The sequence below is a fragment of the Schistocerca serialis genome, unplaced genomic scaffold (assembly GCF_023864345.2).
Source record: "Schistocerca serialis cubense isolate TAMUIC-IGC-003099 unplaced genomic scaffold, iqSchSeri2.2 HiC_scaffold_975, whole genome shotgun sequence".
NCBI classification, from domain to species: domain Eukaryota; kingdom Metazoa; phylum Arthropoda; class Insecta; order Orthoptera; family Acrididae; genus Schistocerca; species Schistocerca serialis.
The window spans coordinates 1-5,000 of NW_026048601.1; the positions used below are offsets into that span (position 1 = coordinate 1).

Genomic DNA, 5,000 nt, shown 5'->3' on the forward strand with positions numbered 1-5,000 from the left:
ACAACGGCGAACCATGCGGTCCAAATGTTGTGCACTCAGCTACGTGTCGTCTCCCTATAAGAGCTGGATTGCAGTGTGGTATGCCCTGGATGGCGATCAGCATGAGCCGTCTGTTGATGTAGTGGCGCGTGTTGTCAGACGTAGTCGTCTCTTCTCACACACCGTGATAGCATGGTGCACTGCGTTCCACATCTGCGACATGCGACAGAGGCCGGTTGACAGTCGTTCGCGCAATGGACATCGCATACGTACGGGGGCCACCTTCCACGTGTTCGCGAAGCGTGCACATGTTGTTGCGTGTATGTGGGCAGACATAGTGTGTCGTGACACCTGACACAGGCATGCAACAATCGTTGAATTTGCAAATGGCGATGGACGCCTACGTTTGCTGGTGACGTTACGCAAATGAACAACTGGTAAACCGTTGTGGTGCGGTTGTTCTCGCTAGAGGTGAATCAGTGATGGCGACGATCGGTTGAGCTAGCCAACCGGTTGTTCCAGCGATACCCACCATGCCCACGAACGTGAATGGCATCTGGGTGTGAAGCGATACGCGGCGGTGGCTGGGTGGGACCGTCCCCGGCCGGTGAGGGGGGGCCTCCCGGCGTGCTGGCCGCGCGGTGCGTGGGCGCACGCGCTACAGCCGGCTGGTGGGGGCGGCCAGTGGCAGGCGCGCCGGCCGACGGAGGCGGCAGGCGGCGCAGCTGCGCGCCGGCGCACCCTGCACGCGGCGCCGTGCGGCCAAAGTAGGTCCTCGCGGGCCCGGTGCGAAGCGCGGTGGACATCTGCAGTGTGCTGGTCCGATTGAGGACTGTGTGCGCTGAGGATGCGCCGCCGCCCGGCGCTCGGCGCCGCGACGCCGTCTGCTGCTCGGTCGCCTCTGCGGTTCTCGCAGGTGGTTTGTATCGCAGCTGTGCGGACGTGTTGGCGCGTGCGCTGTGCTGGGAGAGTTCGCTTCGGCACCCAAGTGGGGCTTTTGTCCTTCTGTGGCGCTGGCGTTGGAGCTGCCGGTCACCGTAGGTGGCGCGTGTTGTCTCCCGCCGGCAATGCCACGACAGCACGCTCCCGGGCCTCTGTCGGCAGCGGCAAGCTCAGTTGGGAGCACGGGTGGTCGCACCTAAGGCGTCTACTCGCCAAACTCCGGGCGATTGCGCCTCTCTCGAACCCGACCAAGTACTTAGGACGGCGCTGCGCGCCGCCGGGACCTGAGAGGGTTTCGAGGTGTATGGTGCAGGGGAGCTCAGCCTCCTCCTGTTTGCAGAATAATTGAGCGGTACGCTTGCGTGTTCGCGCGGGCCCCCCGGGACACACTCCCGGGCGGCCGGCTGCTCAGCTCTAGTTGACGCAGCTCCCTGGTTGATCCTGCCAGTAGTCATATGCTTGTCTCAAAGATTAAGCCATGCATGTCTCAGTACAAGCCGCATTAAGGTGAAACCGCGAATGGCTCATTAAATCAGTTATGGTTCCTTAGATCGTACCCACGTTACTTGGATAACTGTGGTAATTCTAGAGCTAATACATGCAAACAGAGTCCCGACCAGAGATGGAAGGGACGCTTTTATTAGATCAAAACCAATCGGTCGGCTCGTCCGGTCCGTTTGCCTTGGTGACTCTGAATAACTTTGGGCTGATCGCACGGTCCTCGTACCGGCGACGCATCTTTCAAATGTCTGCCTTATCAACTGTCGATGGTAGGTTCTGCGCCTACCATGGTTGTAACGGGTAACGGGGAATCAGGGTTCGATTCCGGAGAGGGAGCCTGAGAAACGGCTACCACATCCAAGGAAGGCAGCAGGCGCGCAAATTACCCACTCCCGGCACGGGGAGGTAGTGACGAAAAATAACGATACGGGACTCATCCGAGGCCCCGTAATCGGAATGAGTACACTTTAAATCCTTTAACGAGTATCTATTGGAGGGCAAGTCTGGTGCCAGCAGCCGCGGTAATTCCAGCTCCAATAGCGTATATTAAAGTTGTTGCGGTTAAAAAGCTCGTAGTTGGATTTGTGTCCCACGCTGTTGGTTCACCGCCCGTCGGTGTTTAACTGGCATGTATCGTGGGACGTCCTGCCGGTGGGGCGAGCTGAAGGCGTGCGACGCGCCTCGTGCGTGCTCGTGCGTCCCGAGGCGGACCCCGTTGCAATCCTACCAGGGTGCTCTTGAGTGAGTGTCTCGGTGGGCCGGCACGTTTACTTTGAACAAATTAGAGTGCTTAAAGCAGGCAAGCCCGCCTGAATACTGTGTGCATGGAATAATGGAATAGGACCTCGGTTCTATTTTGTTGGTTTTCGGAACCCGAGGTAATGATTAATAGGGACAGGCGGGGGCATTCGTATTGCGACGTTAGAGGTGAAATTCTTGGATCGTCGCAAGACGAACAGAAGCGAAAGCATTTGCCAAGTATGTTTTCATTAATCAAGAACGAAAGTTAGAGGTTCGAAGGCGATCAGATACCGCCCTAGTTCTAACCATAAACGATGCCAGCCAGCGATCCGCCGCAGTTCCTCCGATGACTCGGCGGGCAGCCTCCGGGAAACCAAAGCTTTTGGGTTCCGGGGGAAGTATGGTTGCAAAGCTGAAACTTAAAGGAATTGACGGAAGGGCACCACCAGGAGTGGAGCCTGCGGCTTAATTTGACTCAACACGGGAAACCTCACCAGGCCCGGACACCGGAAGGATTGACAGATTGATAGCTCTTTCTTGATTCGGTGGGTGGTGGTGCATGGCCGTTCTTAGTTGGTGGAGCGATTTGTCTGGTTAATTCCGATAACGAACGAGACTCTAGCCTGCTAACTAGTCGCGTGACATCCTTCGTGCTGTCAGCGATTACTTTTCTTCTTAGAGGGACAGGCGGCTTCTAGCCGCACGAGATTGAGCAATAACAGGTCTGTGATGCCCTTAGATGTTCTGGGCCGCACGCGCGCTACACTGAAGGAATCAGCGTGTCTTCCTAGGCCGAAAGGTCGGGGTAACCCGCTGAACCTCCTTCGTGCTAGGGATTGGGGCTTGCAATTGTTCCCCATGAACGAGGAATTCCCAGTAAGCGCGAGTCATAAGCTCGCGTTGATTACGTCCCTGCCCTTTGTACACACCGCCCGTCGCTACTACCGATTGAATGATTTAGTGAGGTCTTCGGACTGGTACGCGGCATTGACTCTGTCGTTGCCGATGCTACCGGAAAGATGACCAAACTTGATCATTTAGAGGAAGTAAAAGTCGTAACAAGGTTTCCGTAGGTGAACCTGCGGAAGGATCATTACCGACTAGACTGCATGTCTTTCGATGTGCGTGTCGTGTCGCGCAACACGCTACCTGTACGGCTCGCAGTAGCCGTGCGCCGCGTGCGGAACCACGCGTGCTTCTCAAAACTAACTAACGCCAATGTTGTGTGGTACGAGCGCTGAAGCGCTGGAGCGGCTGGCCTGCGGCACCTGGCGCCTGGCGCCGGTTTTGAATGACTTTCGCCCGACTGCCTGTCCGCTCCGGTGTGGAGCCGTACGACGCCCATCGGCCGTGAGGCCGGTTGGACACAGAACGCTTGAACAGGGGCCGCCACAACGCCTACGTCCCGCCTATGCAACTGTCTTGAAAGAGACGGTGGAAACTAAGAAAAGATCACCCAGGACGGTGGATCACTCGGCTCGTGGGTCGATGAAGAACGCAGCAAATTGCGCGTCGACATGTGAACTGCAGGACACATGAACATCGACGTTTCGAACGCACATTGCGGTCCATGGATTCCGTTCCGGGCCACGTCTGGCTGAGGGTCGGCTACGTATACTGAAGCGCGCGGCGTTTGCCCCGCTTCGCAGACCTGGGAGCGTCCGCGGCCGCCTGTGGGGCCGGCCGCGCCTCCTTAAACGTGCGATGCGCGCCCGTCGCCTGGCGGTTCGCATACCGGTACTTACTCGGTAGCGTGCACAAGCCGGCTGGCGGTGTGGCGTGCGACACCTCGTACAACGACCTCAGAGCAGGCGAGACTACCCGCTGGAATTTAAGCATATTACTAAGCGGAGGAAAAGAAACTAACAAGGATTCCCCAGTAGCGGCGAGCGAACAGGAAGAGTCAGCACCGAACCCCGCAGGCTGCCGCCTGTCGTGGCATGTGGTGTTTGGGAGGGTCCACTACCCCGACGCCTCGCGCCGAGCCCAAGTCCAACTTGAATGAGGCCACGGCCCGTAGAGGGTGCCAGGCCCGTAGCGGCCGGTGCGAGCGTCGGCGGGACCTCTCCTTCGAGTCGGTTGCTTGAGAGTGCAGCTCAAGTGGGTGGTAAACTCCATCTGAGACTAAATATGACCACGAGACCGATAGCGAACAAGTACCGTGAGGGAAAGTTGAAAAGAACTTGAAGAGAGAGTTCAAAAGTACGTGAAACCGTTCTGGGTAAACGTGAGAAGTCCGAAAGGTCGAACGGGTGAGATTCACGCCCATCCGGCCACTGGCCTCCGCCCTCGCAGATGGGGCCGGCCGCCCGCGCGGAGCAATCCGCGGCGGGGTCGTGTCCGGTTGCCTTTCCACTCGCCGCGGGGTGGGGCCGTTCCGGTGTGCGGTGGGCCGCACTTCTCCCCTAGTAGGACGTCGCGACCCGCTGGGTGACGGCCTACGGCCCGGGTGCGCAGCCTGTCCTTCCGCGGGCCTCGGTTCGCGTCTGTTGGGCAGAGCCCCGGTGTCCCTGGCTGGCTGCCCGGCGGTATATCTGGAGAGTCGATTCGCCCCTTTGGGCGCTCGGGCTCCGGCAAGCGCGCGCGGTTCTTCCCGGATGACGGACCTACCTGGCCGGCCCCGGACCCGCGCCGCTGTTGGCTCGGGATGCTCTCGGGCGGAATAATCGCTCCGTCAGCGGCGCTTCAGCTTTGGACAATTTCACGACCCGTCTTGAAACACGGACCAAGGAGTCTAACATGTGCGCGAGTCATTGGGCTGTACGAAACCTAAAGGCGTAATGAAAGTGAAGGTCTCGCCTTGCGCGGGCCGAGGGAGGATGGGGCTTCCCGCCCTT

The 5,000-nt window shown here is 58.7% G+C and overlaps 3 non-coding genes across 3 annotated transcripts in view; all 3 read left to right on the top strand.

Annotated features, from left to right (window-relative positions):
- Positions 1-1,349: 1,349 nt before the first annotated feature.
- LOC126454076 (small subunit ribosomal RNA) lies at positions 1,350-3,259 on the top strand. Its single transcript, XR_007585180.1, has one exon. It is a non-coding gene; the product is annotated as a small subunit ribosomal RNA (ribosomal RNA).
- Positions 3,260-3,616: 357 nt separating this feature from the next.
- Positions 3,617-3,770, top strand: LOC126454075 (5.8S ribosomal RNA). The gene has a single exon (XR_007585179.1). It is a non-coding gene; the product is annotated as a 5.8S ribosomal RNA (ribosomal RNA).
- Positions 3,771-3,960: 190 nt separating this feature from the next.
- Positions 3,961-5,000, top strand: part of LOC126454071 (large subunit ribosomal RNA) — a 4,208-nt gene continuing 3,168 nt past the window's right edge. Inside the window, exon 1 of the ribosomal RNA XR_007585177.1 lies at positions 3,961-5,000. This exon is cut by the window's right edge and continues 3,168 nt beyond it. This is a non-coding gene — a ribosomal RNA (large subunit ribosomal RNA).